This window comes from Hemicordylus capensis, chromosome 15 (assembly GCF_027244095.1).
Source record: "Hemicordylus capensis ecotype Gifberg chromosome 15, rHemCap1.1.pri, whole genome shotgun sequence".
Taxonomy (NCBI): domain Eukaryota; kingdom Metazoa; phylum Chordata; class Lepidosauria; order Squamata; family Cordylidae; genus Hemicordylus; species Hemicordylus capensis.
This window is the reverse complement of record NC_069671.1, coordinates 19,879,266-19,895,271: the sequence shown is the minus strand read 5'-3', so window position 1 is coordinate 19,895,271 and position 16,006 is coordinate 19,879,266. Positions and strand designations below refer to the sequence as shown.

Genomic DNA, 16,006 nt, shown 5'->3' with positions numbered 1-16,006 from the left:
GTCACCTGATTTCTCGAGTCAGGAGGATTCTGGTCTCTGGCGTTGGCATTCTGGCTCCAGCCATCCCCACGTTCCTTTTCTGACCACCCAGTCCAAGTGGGGCAGGGCGCAGGGAATTGTCCCCTTCTGCTCCTCCACTCCAGACAGAGGAGCATTCCCGCTGGGCAAGTGAGGGTCTGTGAAGATCTGTCGGGTAGGGCAGTAGCCATCTGGGGAGCTGTCCAGCAGAGTCAGCAGGTCGATTGCTGAGCAAGGGAGGAGCTGTCCAGCAGGAGGTGTGCTCCAGCAGGACCCAGGCACCAGCCTGGCTGCCTCGCCCCTATTGCTGTCCTGGAGGGGCCTTGATCATACATGAGAGAAGAATTCTTCCTTTTGCATCTTGCCGTCTTGCTTGCACCCTCAAATAAGCAAGTATGTGTGCAGGTATTTGCATAAAGTACACATGTGTGCTCAGGATGGTTATGCATATGCATATGCAGGTGGTGTGTGAGTGTGTGTGTGTGAGAGAGAGAAGAAATCAGAATGGTGCATGCTGGCTTTGTCTCACACAGTTTATTATCTCCCCACCGCCACTTTTGGGATTTCACTTCCTATCCTTGTGTTTGTGAGTTTTCTGCTAGTCTTGCTTGGGTCTGCTGGCACCTTTATAGTGATTTTGGTTGGTTTTTGGCTTTTTAAACTTAAACATTTATTTAATAATAAAAATAAGTAAGAAGAAACCCTCTGGAATAGGTGGGATTCCCCGTTCCGCTAAGAACGTGCTTTGCCTCCCAAGCGTTGGTTCGGGGCTCATGCTGTGTCTGTTCTTGAGCAACTGGTGGTGGTTGTGGGGGCAGCAGGTTTGCTGATCTTGGGGGTCCCTTGGGTGCCCTCTCTCCCCTGGTGCTGATTCATGCTGGGGCCCGCAGTGGGCTGCTGTTCTGAGGCAGCCGAAAGGGCTCTGTGCCCACATTGCTGTGCTGCTGGTTCCTGTCCTGTGGGAGTGAGTTCCACACACCACTCTTGGTTGCCCCCATGGTGGGGTTGGGGTCTTCCTGTCAACGGTGAAGTGCTAAACCCCAAATGAGCTCCATGGGGGTTTGATGTGACGTCACCTTATTAAGGAAGGATTCCCATGTGGCGGCGGGGAGCGGGGGGGAGAGGAAACAAGGAGCTGGCCAGTGAACTCACATGTGACCGCTTCCCTTTCCTAACAGAGAGATGCTGTAGTCGTTCTGCTTACTTTTGACCTTTGCTCACCTCATAAAGGAAAGGAAAGGTTATGGTGTCGACTCCTGGTGCCCCCAGAGCCCCGTGGTTTTCTTTTGGTAGAATACAGGAGGGGTTTGCCATTGCCTCCTCCTGCGCAGTACGAGATGATGCCTTTTAGCAGCTTCCTATAGCGCTGCTGCCTGTTATAGGAGTTTCCCACAGTCTGGGAAGCACACTAGCAGGGATTCGAACCAACAGCCTCCTGCTCTTTAGGCAGGTAGCTTCCCGGTTGCGCCATTGGGTGGCCTAGCTCATAAAACAAGGTATTTATTAAATGCCTAATTAAAAAGAATAAGAAGCATCAGCAATGAGCAAGTTGGGTTGCACCGTTCAGAAGGGCGAAGCTGGGGTGGTGGGAAATCTTAATAATGGCCCTTCAGACAATGCCCCAGTCACCTGTTTCCAAGGAATTGCTGCCCCCCGCTTGCTTTCCTTCTTTCCTTCCCCCTTTCCTAAGCTCTCCTTGGGCCTCTATAATTACTTCTCCTGGTTTTGCCTCGGCTCTTCGGCTCCTGATGAGGTGGCCTTTCAGATAAGCCGTAAACTAGTTACATTAAAATAGGTTCCGAAAGGTCACCTCACCACAGCACCTGTTTCTCTCCGCCTTTGTCTCTCAATCCAAAGCTATGATTAAATGTATATTTAATGAGGCTGGTCTAGGCGGGCGGCTCTGACCTCTCTGGCTGGCAAAGCTGCATTAAGATATGCGAGTGATGGATGTGTGTGTTGCGCCGGACGGAGGGGGTCTCCCCCCACGCCACCCCCACCCCCCGGTGGTGCATTGCCGCCTCCTCCACCCTCCTGGGATCCAAGTTTTCAAAACGTTCCAGGAGGAAGATGAATCTCGGCTTGTTTGTTACCTTGCAAAATGTCCAGCTAACGAATGGGGAGATCGGGGAGATTCCCTTTCCACCCACTTCCTGCCTGATGTACAGTAATAGCCTGGTAAGAGTGTTATAGGTGTAGATGGCTTTTGCATGATTTTTGTGTAATCTACACCTGGTCTAAAACGGACGGGGTGTGTGTGTGTGTGTTTATATCTCTTAAGTTTGCACTGTTTAGGTTTTTGTGCACCATGCTGGATTCTTAGAATGAAGAGCAGTTTATGAATGAAACAATAAATAAAAAAATACAACCGCCTTCGCACAGTGGAGCTCTTTCTGAATAGGGTCCTGGGCTGTGGAATATTGCAAAGGTTTCTGGGACATATTCCAGACCAGGATAGCACAACTCCGGCCCTCCAGCTGTTTTCGGACTTCGCTCCCATCATCCCCGGCCACAGTGACCAATAGGGATTGTGGGAGTTGTAGTCCAGTATCGGCAGAAGGCCCAAAAGTTGTGCAGCCCTGTTCTAGACTAAAGACTGCTTAGTCAATGCACCAGATGTGTGTTAATCTGTGAATTAGCTCACTTGTATTTGAATATTGCTGAACCAGTCATTTTTAGAGCGAAATAAGCACACGTTTCGTACGTGCCTCACATCGGATGCCATCTTAGAAGCATTCCTTCTGGTGCACAATTGAAGGGGGAATGCTTCTCCTGAGACAGCTTGCTTGTCTGTGCTTTTCGTGTGTGCTTGCATCCACATTTTAGATAATGCTTCTTTAAAAAGCACTCATTTTCAGGGGTCAGTCAGGCTGGACCATTCCATCTGCCTGCCCTGTGCCGGCTTTAACCCTGCTCGTTTGGTCCTCCTAATTGGAGTTTTAGCTGATTATCAGCTTCTGCTCATTAGGAGGGAGAGGAGCCTCCCTCTCTCCTGCCCCCGCTTTGCCGGCTGCTATTTCAAATTAAATTTCAGGTGGCCGTCTCCCTTTGGCTGTCATTTCCCCCTTTCCTTGTTTATTAACCTTGTTATGAGCCGGGAAGGAGAAGCGAAGAGACGTGCCGTGCTCCGTTAAGGCTGTGTTGTCTGAAGGAGGCAGAGGGCCTTGATCCGCGTGGCATTGATGCAGAGGTGGCCAATCTGCGGCTCTGCATTGGTTGGACTACAACTTCCATCATCTCCCGCAGTTGCAGCTGGGGATGGTGGGAGTTGCAGTCCAACCGATGCAGAGGCTCCAGTTGGCTGCTCCTGCATTAAGGGCTGTGCGCGAGGGGAGGAAGCCGGGCTGGCTTCCGTCTCCTCCGAACGCCGCATAGGTAATCGGAAAAGATTGCCCTGCCTTTAAACGAGACACGATTTAGAAGCACCTCTGATTACTTAATTTGCTCCTGAGTATCTCTGTAATTATCTTTATGGGCCCTATTTCTTGTCCGCTGGCATTGCTGCCGTCGACATTAAACGAGCCCAGCTTGCAGGGTGGCGGCAGCCTGGCCTGCCACCGTGGCCAAATCCCATTATCCTTGTGGTGCTGCTGATTAATTTATGTATTAATTTCGCATCGGAGGTGAGCCTGCTAATACTTCCCCCCCCCCCACCGCCGGTGTTGGGAGCTGCGTGAAATGCTGACATTTCGGAGTCTTCCCTTCCTCCTCCTCCTCCTCCTCCTCCTCTTGCCACCACTGCTGCCAAGCTTGCTTTGGACCCTCAGGGTTCTCCAGACCCCTCTGCTCCCCGTCTTGAACAGTACCCTTTTGCTTCTTCGTCTTGTCCTTGGCCTGCCCTGCTTTTGCATGCAGGAGCCTAAGGCCATCTTCTTGCTCCGGGCTCCAGTGGGTGGAGTTGAGCCGAAGCCTCAGCGGGGCAGTCTGCGCAACCCCTGGGCTGTGGGTTGGCTCATGAAGCGAGCAAGAAGCCGGCTCCTGCAGGAGCTGCTGGTTTGGCTGGGGCTGAGGCCTTCCAGAGGGGAGAGCTGAGGACTGGGAAGGGGGTTTAGGACGAAGGGCCGGATGGGGGGTGGGCCGTGGCCTCCCAGAGCGGCTTCGCCAGGCTCCTGCCTTGATTAGTTTGAGAAAGAACTTAGGACCCCTCCCTTTAAAAGAGGCTCTTAAAAACTGGCTGTAATTGGGTTTTCGGTGTTACCGAGTTCTAATCCTGCCTGCAGTTTTCTCTTGGGTTTAGCTTAGCGAGAGAGCGCAGACCCACTCAGTCTGTCCTTCCCTCTGGCCGTCCCCCCGCCCCGCCCCAACAGGCAAGGTGAACTGCCAGAAGAAGCCACCTCTGGACTGCAGCCATCCCTCCTCGTTATCTGCAGCCGGCTGGGTTCTGTTCGTTTTCTTTCCCCATTTCCCCCTTTGCTGCACACGCAGAGCGTGGAGCTTTATTTAAATTATAAATCAGCCGCCGCCCTCTTCTCAGCAGCGCTGACTGCTCTCCCACCTCTCTGCAGCTGTGTCGCCATGGCTTATGTTTTAATTAAATGTCACTTTCCGCATGCGTCTGCTGCTCTTCCTCCTCCTCCTCTTCCTCTTCCTCCTCCTCTTCCTCCTACTTCATCATCATCAACTACAACTTCAGCTGCCAGTTCTGTGTACGCGAGAAGCCTGTACCTCCGTAATTGCCCCAGATCGATATTCTGCTCCGACTTGGAGAGCCTCCTACATGGGCTGCTTGGAAGATTCTAATTGAAAGTGCCGCTTGAAGGGGTCTCATGCTCAAGCGATGCTGGGATGTGGTCCAATTTCAGGCCTTGGTGTCTCACCCTGTAATCTTTAGCCCTTGACCCCTGGGTTCCTTCCTGCTCAGAATACAACACTGTTCCCTATAACAGGCATCCCCAGATGTTGTTGACTACAACTCCCAGCATCCCCAGTTGCTGTGGCCTTTGACTTAGGATGCTGGGAGTTGCAGTCAACAACATCTGGGAATCCCTGTTGCAGGGCATGACCTGGATCCTCTAAACTGAGGGCAGGGTGGACAGCAAGCGATAAGACAGGGTGGGGGGGATCCTGAGACCCAGCCCTCAGGTGAGCCCACGCTTCTGAGACCCATTGCACCAGAGGAACTGAGGAGGAAGCCACTATCCAACACCCTTGCCACGACCCACGATACATCCCTATCTTTGTCTGACTCAGAGGAGGGTCTCGAAGACCTGCCAGTCACAGCAGAGATCCTTCAGAGCTACCAGAGTTGGTGTATACAAAACTGGGCACGGCCTCTTTAAGCCCCGGAGCCTTCTCCGGGAAGGGGCAGGCCACACCTTGGCCAGAACAACATCTGCTCTGTGGCAGCAGCTCTCTCTTGCCTGCTTGGAGCTCTCCAGAGTTCTGATCCCTTCACTTGACTGTGCTGCTTTGGGAACTGCCTGAGGTCTGCATCCTTCCCGGGACTCCGAACAGCATCCCGAGCCCTGCCTTGACAGAGGTTCCGGCTGGAACAGGGTGCTGAGAATTTGCTGCTTTGGGAAGGGTAATTATACATGGGACCCGATTTATGGCAGGAAGCTGTAAAGTTTGAGGCCCACCATTGTAGGCTGGACTCTTCTGTTGGACCTCTTGTGCATTTACAGCTTTGACCCTCTTGCAGATGTTGACCTACAACCCCCATTTCCCTCACTATTGGCCACTGTGCCTGGGAATGATGGGAGTTGTAGTCAGCCCTGACTAGATAGCTGTCTGTGTGACACCCAGTTCTTCGGATGTAACGTTAAGGCGAGAACCTGGGCCCGGAACCTGTCCACTAACTGTGTGCTAAATTGGCAGAGTATCCTCAGCCTCTGGGCAGTTCAGAGCCCAAACAAGTCTGTGCTCAGTGAACTTGATTCTGCACGCTTGCGTAAGAGCACAACAGGTGCCGGGTTGACTCGGGTCTAATCAAGCTTTTTGTTCTTGTTTTGCAAGAAATCTCCTCAACCAGGTGACACACAACGGGGTTCCTGCTTCTACGATGTTTTTTCTTTGTCAGCTGTGTGGGAGAAGCTTTCTGTTGAAAAACGATATATAAAAATAACAGTGCATGGATCCTCGCTCCCACAAATCGGTTCAACGCTTTCAAAAGGCACCCAAGCAAGTGACCTTTGCAACCACTTCTTCCAGCCTTTGTGATGATGAGTCAGTGCTTCTCCTGTTGGATTCCTGCCTGCTGTGCAGCTCTTTAAAAGTGCCAGGGTGGCAGCAGAGGCCACCATTTGTGAGCAGGAGGAAATCATCTTCCTCTCTTGTCAAGCTGGGGTTGCTTTTGTTTTTGAGTTAACAAATCATCCCCTACTGAGTAGGGCCTTGCTAAGTGCATTGGACGTCTGGGGGTGGGGGTAAGAGGGGGCAGTTCCCATTGAATTCAATGGGGCATACTCCCAGGGAGGGGGGTATTGGATTGCTGACTTTGCACTGCCCCCCTCTGGGAAAATGTCCTGCAGATGCCCATGCTCTCCCGTGAGATGCAGCTTTGATGGCACAGAACATGTTAAGGTAAAGAGATTAAAATGCAGGTTCTAATATGAAAAAAAATACACACACACACACCCCTAATCTGTCTCCTGACCTTCCAGGTCTCATAGGTGACTTTTATACAATTGTGGCTTCTTTGACGGAAGGAAAGTTCCATTGCTTATGGTATTGCTTGGGCAAATGAAAATGTTTGAAAACATTTTTTAAATGCCAACCTTCCTCTGACTGCACAGCCCAATTTCCACCCTGCCTCCCCTGCATACAATCTTTCGTTTTCTCTGCTGCTTCCAAACTCAGACTACCGTGCTATTACTACTAATATTTATATACCGCTTTTCAACCAAGTTCTCAAAGTTACATAGGAAAGAAAGAAGGAAATCAGATGGCTCCCTGTCCCCAAAGGGCTCACAGTCTCAAAATGGCTGTGGATTTTTATGTAACGCACAAGAGAAAATAATAAACAACTGCGGTGGGGCCCTGCCCCCAAAGGGCCCCCAAACTAAAAGAAAGGCAAGGCAGGCAGCAACACCAGCTGCTGATGAGCTGCTCTGCTGGGACTGGATAGGGCCGCTTGCTCCCCCCGCTAAACAGAAGGGAATTGCCTCTTGAAAAGGCACCTCCGGGCACCGTTGGCAGGGGTCGTTGGGTTGCCCTCATTCGGCATCTCCCACCTGCGTGGCAGTGACTTCTCTTTCTCCCCCCCCCCCCATGTCCTTTGACTTCTCCTCCCTACGTCCTTGCGGATGTTGAATTTCTTTCCCACCTGTTCTCCCGACCCCGGCCACCACCATGAGTAGATAATGTCGTTTGGTCCCTTCTCTTCTTTCTCTCCTGTCCGCCCTTTGATGGCGGCTGATACCGGAGTCCATTCTTGGCTTTGAGGCGGCTGGGCGGATGAGAGAGGCCTCTTGTGCCCCACTGGATGCAAAGTTGGGGGGAGAAGAAAAGGAGCATGCCTAGGCGGGGGCGCTGATAAGAGTGTTCGGCAACCTCCTTGCAGATCCCCATTCCAGGCACAACGTCCCTTTGTGCTCCCTGAAAGGATTTTGGCAGCTTATCCGCCAAAGCTTTTCAGCCCCTTGTCTGGAGCACTCAAGCCGAGGCTTCAGGCTTTTGAGGTGGGTTTTGTTGTTGCCGCCACTGTTGAGTCGAGGGCCTTGGGAATGTTGAACTCGGCTGGCTGTGCACAAGCCGGAGCTGCTGGCCACACATGTCCCAGGGCAGCCATGTCCGGGGTGTGCGCGGAAGAGCCGTGGCGAGCGCTGCTCTTGGGTGCCCTGTTTTTCCATGCTGGGAGTGCCCTCTCCAGGGCGGGGGCACACCATGTTCCTGGACGCAAGAGAAGCTTCTTGCAACATTGATTAAATGTGCAAATTTAGAAATCTAGATTAAATGAAGTGGGGTGTGTGGGTGAGCCTGTGCGCACTCCCAGCGTCTCTCTACCCATTACAAACAAGATGCAGTTGTCCCTTGCCAACTGTGAGGGTTCTGTTCCTGGAAACCCTCGCGGTTGGTGAATTTGCGGTTGGCGAGGCATAGGATTACATTGCAAACAGGGGGTTAAAGGAATCACAAGTGCCGGAGTGCCTAAAATCCACACAAAAAGATCACACACACACGGAAAAGGTCCTCTGACCTCCCTGAACCCCCCCAAATTGCCCCCTGACCCTCAGATTGACCCCCTGACCCTGGAAATTGGTTGAAAAAACTGCAAACTTGTTTAAAAGATGGTACCAACCACAAATACTCAAGTCACGGTTGACGAGGGGGGTGACAGTTTGCCAGTCGCGGATCCTCAAATCCCTGGTTGGCAAACCCGCAGTTGGCGAGGGTCAACCGTCTAGTCAGTTCCAGTGTGGTGCAAGCACGGCGCTATCTCCACCCCCCAAGGTGCAAGTCGGGGCGGCCCTTCCATGAGGCGAGATGAGTTGGTTGCTTCAGGCAGCAGGCTGCGGCAGGATGTTCGCCGCCGTCAGCGTCCAAGAAGCTCTTTGGGACCAATTTTGCAGAGTGCAGCCAGTATCCGACTCCCACGATGCAAACCCGACTCTTAGGCACAAAGCAAGTGCCTGCAGATAACCCCAGTGCTGGTTTTGTTTCAGAGTCCCTTGGAGGACCGGGGGGGGGGCGCTTTGGGTGGCCTGCCTCAGCCATGGGGGTGCCGATTGAGGTGTCAGTCCCAGGCCTTCTGCAAGGTGCTTGCTGCTTCTCCCTGCTTCCTCCCAGCGCGTCAAGCGCATGGCTGCGCTGCTGGGGTCTCCCCCACCCACCCCCTTGCAGGTGCTTCTCTGAAAGAGGAGATAACAGGAGCTGTTTATTTACCAGCTTCTGCCAAGGAACAAAAGGACTTTGGTGTTCCTGCTTCAGATGCTGTCTCTCCCGGTAAATGCCACGGCTTTTAGAGCATGGTTAGATTCCCCAGCCAGCCAGCCAGCCAGCGAGTGGATGCTTTTTCAGCATGGTGGGCTTGCTCTTCCCATCTCCCTGGCACACTGAATTCATTCCCCTCTTGTCTGCCTGTGCATATATGGAACCCATGGAGCAGCTTTAAGCCAAGCCAGACCACGCAGGGAGGAGAGCCGGTCTTGTGGTGGCGAGCATGGATGGTCCCCTTTGCTAAGCAGGGTGCACTGTGGTTTGTATTTGGATGGGAGATGCCATGTGTGAGCACTGCCCAACGTGCCCCCCTATTAGTGGATGGGGCTGGAGCCTCTGTACACTTGCAAGCAGAAAGTGCGCGGTTTGGTGGCTGGCAGCATCTCCAGGGAGGGCTGGGAGAGGCGCCTGCCCGTGACTGCAAAGAGCCGCTGCCAGTCAGTGTTGACCAGGCAGCACCTCGGCCCTCCTCAGCCCCAGTGGCCAATAGTCAGGCCATGTAAGGGGAGCGGTGGTCCCACGTGTGTGGGCAATCCTGAGCTCGATAGGGTCGGTCTGATCATTCCTATTGCTCTGGCAATAGGAATGCTGGTCTTTGCAATAGGAATGGGCTTTCTCCACCCACCCACCCCCCCGTCTCAGGAGCTCCCTGGGCCCAGACCCACAGGCAAAAGGGAGGCCTTGGAGCTTGTAAAAAGAGACTTGGGATTTTTACGGGGCTGTTCGGCAAAGTGCCTGACCTCATTTGCCTCCCCGGTTTATAAGCCTATATTCCCGGCTGTAAAACATTTTATGGTCCCTCCCCTCCTGCCGTCCTCCCTTGCCCCCGGCAATTAGCTCAAGGTGGAAGTTGAGTGCCTGGAATTTAAAATGGGTCTCGCCCCCAGGGAGCCCCGGCCACCTCCCAGGGTTTTATAGGCAGCTGGAGCCAGTTTGCCTCGGAGCAGAGCAGGCCGGGCAAACTGTGTGCAGCCCTGATGGCGCAGGCTGGGCGTTGCGCATAACCAGGGACACGGCTGTGGAGGCTCTTTCCGTGCTAGAGCTCAGCTCTGGCCGGCGGAAAGTGGTGATGAGTGTGGGGGCCGAGGAGGCAGGAAGGCCAGAAGATGCCCTGGGGAGGGCCGGAATCTCCCAGCCCTTCACTTCAGCGGATGACTCCGGACTCTAATATTCTGGGGAAAGGGGGGAAACACCTTCTCTCTCTCCACTTGATCCAGACCATGCAGAATTGTATGCACCTCTGTCATGCCCCCCTCTTAGCCGCCGCCGCCGCCTTTCTAAACTAAAAAAGATCCCGACTCTGTGGCCTTTGGAAAGGCCCCCTGGCGGTTTGGCTTGCCCTCCTCTGCACCTTTCCCAGCTCCACAGCGTCCTCGCAAATCCAGCCCGACTCGGGCACCCTCTTGTGTGCATGGCGGGACGCCGCGCTTCTCCGGAGATGCCGCACAGCTGTGCCTGACCGGCGGGGCCTGTCGGCGCGAGAAAAGCGCCTTGCTTCCAGTGAATCAAATATTAATTTGCAATCATTCAAGGAGGATGTTGCTTAAATGACAGAACAGAGAGGCCGGGGAGAGCCTCGGGCAAGCTGCAGGGCCCTTCGGCTTCGTTTACCGCCGCCCTCTGTGCAGGCTTGCCTGGCGTTCTGACAGCTGCCGCCGCCTGCTTGCCTCCCCCCCCCCGCCCTCACACGGGGGCTCCTTTTGTGCTGGTGGCAGAAGTTGGCTCAGGCATCGGGGCAGGTCCGGCCCCGCGCGTTGCCAGCTCTTCTGCAAAGCCCACTTCTGAGGTCTGGCTTCCGGTCGCTGTTCTTCCCCGTCGCCCCTCTCCAGAGCCGTGTGGTCTAGTGGGTGCCTCAGGCTGCCTCTTGGGAGGTCTGGGTTCAAATCCGGGAAGGGCGGTATAGACATTGAATAAATAAATAAAATAAAGTCCTGCCTCGGCCGTGGGCTTACCTAGGAGGACAGGAAGCTGCTTTTACTGAATCAGGCTCCAGCCTTATTGACATAGGAACATAGGCAGCTGCCATCTACTGAGTCAGACCCTTGGTCTATCTAGGTCAGGATTGTCTTCACAGACTGGCAGCGTCTCCTCCGAGGTTGCTGGCAGGAATCTCTCACAGGCCTATCTCGGAGATGCTGCCAGGGAGGGAACTTGGGACCTTCTGCTCTTCCCAGAACACCCCTCTTCTGCCACTCTTTCAGAGTGCCAGTTGAGGGGGGTCTCCCAGATGGTTTTGGACCTGGAAGCCCAGGCCTTAGCCAGCCAGTCTGGGTGACCTGAGAGGGATTTTTGCCTCATGCTGCCCAACATCCCAAGTCCTGACTGGTGCCACCAGGGATCTCGGTTTGCCCACTGACTGCCGGAGCCCCCCATGATGGGGATTCCCAGATGTTGTTGCCTACCATTCCCATCGCCAGCAGCAGCAACGGCCAAAGGATTCTGGGAATCCCTCTGGCAGGGGACACCACGCCGCTGTTCCAGGGCCGCCTCCAGCTGGTTTTCCTGCCTCTCCAGCCTCTCTTCTCCTGCCTTGCCCCTGACTCCTCCCTTTTGCAGCTTGCTTCTGTTCTCCCCTGTGTGGCCCCAGACCGCCCTCCTTGGCCATTGTGGCTGGGGGTCAGGGGCAGAGCCTCCCTTGCCCCAGTCGGGTTCACAGAACTTGGGCCACCACTGAAAAGGGCCACCGCTGCCCTCCACCATAAGCACGGAGGGCCTGGCCCGATCGCTGGAGGGCCTGCCCCAGTCCTCCTGACTGCGTCTCCAGCCAGCGTCTCCATTTATTTCCCTTTCTCTCCCTCGCTGGAGGACACAAGAGGGAAATAAATTCAGCCCGCCAGCAAACACTGGCTGGAAATGGGCTCAGGGGAGCCTGCCCTGGATCTCGGTCCACCTTCCTTTACGCGTGACGTCAAGCACACACGGGCGTCACGCAGGGGGCTGCCAGTGGGAGGAGGCCGGGCCGCCCTTCTGCTGGGGATCATTGGAGTGGCAGTCTGTGGATCCAGGTTTGAGACCCCCCTGCATGAAGCCCCCGGTCTGGCTGTGGGGAGTTTTCCTCCTCCTCTTTCCTGCTCTCTCTCCCCTGCAGCGGATGCGCAGGAATCCTTCCTTTCCTGCCCTCCGTTGTTGCGTTGGGCACACTCTGCTCTCCACAGAGAGACTTAACGCGTCCTGACAATGTCAGCTGGTGCCCAGGTCGGCGGTATCTCGTGGCACGCCGGCAGCCTGTTTACGTGGAGCTGTGAAGGGCCTTGCGTTGGGGACGGCGCTCCCGTCAGCCGGGCTCTGCTCCTCCGTGGAGATTCAGGTTCCTCAAGACGACGGGGGATGTGGGGGGGCTTTTAATTCATACCCTCCTGCTCCAGGGACCAACGGGGCACTGGCTGCGCTTTTAACAGGGTCTGTCTGAGATCCCTTCCCTTTCCCCACCTTTGGGCAGCGGGTCTGTTGAGAAACGGCCTTTCTGGGGGCCTCCCGTCCCAGTGGCGATGTGCACGACCCAGCCCGCCACGGTGGCGCCTGCCTCAGAGCTGTGGAGTTGGTGGCTGCCGTCCGACTAAATTGGCAGACGCCGCCTTGGTTCCGCCACCCGCCTTAAAGTGGGCAGGGGCCGGCTGTCGGTCACCGAGCACCTCAGGAGCCGGCAGGCCAGCAGCTGAGCCGTGCAGGCAGCCCCGTGACGGCCGCAGGGGCCTGGACACCCCCTTCCCTCCTCCTTGCCTCGCCTTCGCTCCTCTCTCCCCCTGGACGGCTCGCAGCCGAAGGGGCTCTGCGGTTAACGCTGCCTCGTCCTCTGCTTTGTAGCTGCTTTGGGGCACATTTTAAGGAGTGTAGTTTAAAGCCGGGGTTAATTAGACGCCTGGGCCTCTACGTGGGGCTATTGTGTGCCTGAATCTCACCGGAACTGGTTTCCCCGCCCAGGGTGCTTTAATTGGTAACTGTTGTGGGCCGGCCAGTCGCTGCCTCACACAGGCCTCGGCGGCTTCCCAATTAGTGGTCTTGTTTCTGCCTCCTTCTCTCTGGTTAATAAGGATGTTTCTGTTGAGTCCACGGCCGGGTGCGTCTCCCCCCACCCCTGCCACTTTCTTGATCTGATCCATACAGTGGGCTGCAGTCTGGTGGTGGCCTGGAGCGACCGCCATTCGCCTCTGGCTGCAGTGATGTCACGGAATGTTTGCTCATCCCTTGTCAGCATTCTGTGGCTGAGCGTTGCGAGCGGGAAGGGCCGAGGAGACCTGTCCAGGGCTTTAGAACAACAGAAGCATAGTCTTTATTTGCTCAACGCTCTGGGCAATCCCATTGTGGGAGGGGGAAAGCGGGATATGATTCTTGAAAAATCAAGATAGTATAATAAGATCATCATGGAAGCAAATGGAGTAACTGCAGGCACTACCTGACGTAAGAGTGACACCAGGACAAAAACGCCTGCCTAAACAAGCGGGTCTTTAGGGGCCAGCGGTACATAGGGGAGAGGCTGCTGATCTTGCCTCCTGTGGTAGGGAGTTCCACATGATGGGAAACACCCTCTCACATGTCACTACCAGTCAGACTTCCGAAGGGTGTGGAACGTGGAAGAGAGCCACTCCAGGTGTCTCAGGAGACCCTGGCCCTAAACTGTTTAGACTCAAATGTTAGAGCCGGCATCTTCGAATTATCCCAGAAATGGGCTTTTTAAAAAATATACATTCTTTCTCTGTTAACCTTTCCACATCCAGTTCATTTTTAAATTAGCTTAAAATCCCTGGCCCTCTCTGTTGCATGTTTTTTTAAAGGGTGGATTTACCAAATTAGATCTCTGTGTGTGTGTGTGTGTGTGTGTGTGTGTGTTTTTTGCTGGCTCACCCACCCCAGTGCCTCTCTTCCCCCCCCCCCATCAAGTCCCAAGATTTATTTCCTATTGCAACCGAGGCCTCAATCTGCCTCCGAGGCAGCCTGTTGGCCAATTTGTGGGAGTAAAAAAGTTGTCTCGCTGCAGGCGTAATCTCATAAGCCTCTGCAGCCGCCTAATGGTTTCTTGCCCCGGCTTCTCCCTCTCCTGCTCCCTCCAATCGAGGCTCCAAGCAAGAGCTCAGAGTAATATAAAAAGCCGCCGGATTATTACTGCTGGCGATGTGGTTTTCCATTTACAGTAATAAAATACTGAAGAAACAAAACAATTTAAAATTGCAATAAAATTCAGAGCAAATCTTCAGCAGCTGAGATGATTCAATTATTTAGCGGTTATTGAATGCAAAGCTGGGAAATGGGAGCAGGTCGTGGGACGACAGGATTCTTGTTTGGCGGTGGCTTCTCCCCCCCCCCAGTGAAAAGCAGGATGGGGGGCTGGAGACAGAGGACCAGTGAGCAGGTGCCATGTCATCCGGCGAGTGGCGATTATCGCTGGAGGTTGCCAGAAAATGTGGTGCAGCATATGTTTCTTCCCTGCAAGAAAATCTAAAGAGTGTGCTTGTTTTTTTTAGTTTAGAAAAAAGGCATCTTGGGGCAGCAGGATAAAGATTTATAAAACTGCGTGGTGTGGAGAGAGCAGAGACAGAGCTTTTCTCCTCCTTCCTTATGCTAGGAATTGGAATCCTCCAGTGACGTTGACAGGGCAGTAGGTGCGGGAAGGGTATATTTACATGCACTGTGGAATTAACTTGCAGAACTCCATGCTACAAGGTGTAGGATGGTCAGTCAGTCTGGGAATTCATTTGATCCCCATTCAAAGGGGTTGACGTGCTTGTGACCATGGGTTCTGTGTAGAGTTGCCTTGTCCCCCGAAATCCTGGGTTTCACCTGGATTTTAAGCATCTCACCCAGCTTGCTTAGCCCACCCAGATTCTCTCAGATTCCAGCTTTCGTTTTTTAAAAAATGCTAAGCTCCAGCCCTTGCAGAAGCAGAGTTACAGAGCAAAACGTGCAGTCACTTTTATGCTCAAACATTATTTTCCAGCCAATTTACATAATATGCAAATTAGGCTCCCAGATTTGGAAAGCCAGACTATGGCAACTCTAGTTCTGTGTGTTAATTCTGCATCATGTGAAGAATTACCTGTGCAGGGTCATTTTGATGTGTGTGATTTTTTTTTTTTCCCCTGCAGGGTGGGTTGCAACTTCACTCTTCTTGACAAAAGTGTCAAGAGGCGTCTTTCCTCTTACAAACAGGATTTGCGGAGTCCTGCCCCGCTCAGGCCAGAGAACTGGGAAATGTCCCCAAGGAGGGAAGCTTGTGGGGAGCCTCGTTGGGCCTGAGGATGCCTTTTGTGAGAGCCGCCTTCGCTTGGCTCGGTTCTCTGCCAGGGCCGCCGCCGGCCCCGTCCACCGCGAGTGGCACCTGGCGCTCGGGCCACGGAAGGGCCTTCGGGGCCGTGCCCTGGCGGCTCGGGTTGCGTGGCGGACGGGGTGAGAGAGAGGCCAGGCCGGTGGGAGCGTGAAGCCAGGGCTGTCTTGGCATGATGGGTGACAGGGTGATTGGGGAGAGTAATTACGGCCCGTTAGAAAGCAGTAATTACTGCAGAGAGGGGAAGGCGCTTGCCAGCCGAGCGCAGAGGCACACCAGGAGCCCTCTCGGAAATTGGCGGCTCTGTAATTTTCCTGGCGGGGGTTCGCTGCGTCGCGGTGAGAGGTGACAACACATGGAATTTTCAACTTGTCATGTGCAGCCCTCGTGGCGTCCAGGCCCTGACGCCCTCTTCCTCCTTGATCCGTGAGTGGCCTCCTTGATCTGCGGTGCGCTGCTGGCCCCTGCGCTGGGCTTGCGGCCGCCTCCGTAGGTCAGGCTCCAGAAGTACGGAAGCCGGAGCGACATCTCGGCCACTGTTCCACAGGCGTGCAGGAAAGGGGCTCTGCTGGGGGCAGCGTGGAGTCTCCTGGATATCTCAGCTTTCGTTTAAACCAGGGTGGCACAGCTTTGGTCCCCTCCCCAGCTGTTGTTGGACTACAACTCCCATCATCCCCAGCCACAGTTGCCAGTAGTCCAGGATTATGGGAGTTGTAGTCCAGCAACAGCTGGGGAGGCCCAAAGTTGTGCCGCCCTGGTTTAAGTGGTTTACATTCCCGTGCTTTGGGGATGGGAAGGCTTCCTTGTACCGTCGTGGGCAATATTTGGCCATGTCTGTCTGTGGCTTCTGAG

At 54.3% G+C, this 16,006-nt stretch overlaps 1 protein-coding gene across 5 annotated transcripts in view; it reads left to right on the top strand.

The window, feature by feature from the left end:
• LOC128337906 (mevalonate kinase-like) overlaps nt 1–16,006 on the top strand; it is a 185,308-nt gene that overhangs the window by 158,183 nt on the left and 11,119 nt on the right. The window lies entirely within an intron of this gene.